Below are 1985 nucleotides of genomic sequence, written 5' to 3' on the forward strand. Positions count from 1 at the left end.
TCATGGGCGATCTTTAAGGAAAAGATTCGCGCCATGTACCAGCCGCCGAACAACGAAGTGTTGCTTCAGGCGCGCTTCTTTGGGGCGCGACAGGCGAAGCGATCTCTGCAAGAGTATGTGCAAGAGATGCGCTCGCTGTCGGCATCCATAACCGTAGGTCCGATTCCGGAGCGCATTAAGGTGCCCACGTTCATGAACGGACTACGGCATGGCCCATCGCGACAGGCCGTTTTTAGAAAGGTGCCGTCGACGATGGAAGAGGCAATCCAGATTGCCTTAGTTGAAAAGCAATCCTACAACAGTGCCTTGGCGACAGCTTTGTATAAGCTGTTAGCCGGGAGATCAGATGCCACTCTCATGGATTTGGGCACTGCAGACGTTGTCTGCTATAAATGCGGTAAGCGGAGCCATATGATGGCTCGCTGCTATGCCAGGGTCCCTGCTGGGGCGAAGACGCCCAACCAGAGGACTCCCTTTACAAAGGGCGATGGCAAGAACAAGCGTGCGAGACGCATGAGTTCTACATCGACCACTGAGGGGTCAAGAACTACAGGAGCGCAGTAGGGGTGGGATGCCCTACTGACGCGGACTCTCAAGCTACCCCTAAGTTCCGAGTTGTGAAACAAATGGGTAGCATAGTCGAAATTTCGGACCTCAACACTGCTGGTCTATAGCGCTCAAGTAAGATGCTATGACCAGGTGATGATCCTAGTGAATTCGGGTGCATCACAAAATTTTGCAAAAAATCGCGGCTCTAAGAAAGAGACCAGCGATGTGTGAGTCGCTTTGCAAGGATTGCCTGCGAGAAGAGGCGAACGTTCGTTTAGCGAACGGCGCGCTCGTTAAGTCAGAGGGAGTTCAGGTAAAACTCACCTTCAGCTTTAGTGACTTCTCTTGTAAAAAGAAGTGTACAGTGCTAGGAATGGGGAGTCCATATGACCTCATCCTAGGCATGCAATGGCTGGCAAAGTACCAACCATGGATAGACTGGCGTACACACACAGTTGCAAACTCTACACAGGACACCGGGAAGGATGTGCTCCTGCGAGAGGCGTATGCAACTGATGTCGTGTCGAACACAATTGAGGGTGCGTTGACGGGATGTCAAACGTCACCAATTCCTACCCACACTTTAATCAGTGTAAGGTTAACTAGTACTGTTCAGTACTGATGAAAGGTGCTCCGTTACAGTAAGACCGCCAGCATCACTGATACATTTTTATAAATATTTGTTTTTTAATTGACTCTGCAATCAGTAAGAAAGTTTATCATCCGCCAATGATCCACGTCAATGTAGATCAGTAGACCTTCATCGGCCGAGTATATGCCATATATGCGAATAATTTTCCTAAATAGAGTTCGACCGTAACGGGGCACCCTTTGCTAATATTGATAACAGTAGTCAACCTACACTGATTTCACTGAAGGTAGGGCGGCAGAGGAAGGTTTCAAGTAGCTAAGAGGTCTTAGCTACTAAATGTAAATTCTAAGGATAGGAAACGTAAATTGTATCAATACATTAAGTTCCTTCGTAAGGATCTTTCATCAAATACTGATATTATTGTATTATTAAGTAACTATGTATGGCGCCTACTTGCGCACCGCACAATTGTATCTTTTGACGATTGGTGGGATTGATTCAAACTTAAATCAACCAATTAATACAACTGATGTCTTATTGCCAATAATACCAAATTTGGTAATCTGGAACTTTAAAGTATCAACATAATAAAGATAATGATTGTATACTTTACCTGTCTCCTCTCATAGAAAATGATATTAATTATTCCTCTTATAGGAAATAATAATAATGTAACGGGACACCCCGTTACATCACCTCCACCCTTACTAACGGTCACAATAGTGACTTATGTGGAGTGAAACAGAAATACTATTATGTCTTTCTCTGTAAGTTTTTGAACTTTTGATTTTATATTTATTTAAAAACTCCAATTTCATTTCATTATTGATCTTGTTCAAAACTC

This window comes from Bremia lactucae, linkage group LG11 (assembly GCF_004359215.1).
Source record: "Bremia lactucae strain SF5 linkage group LG11, whole genome shotgun sequence".
Taxonomy (NCBI): domain Eukaryota; phylum Oomycota; class Peronosporomycetes; order Peronosporales; family Peronosporaceae; genus Bremia; species Bremia lactucae.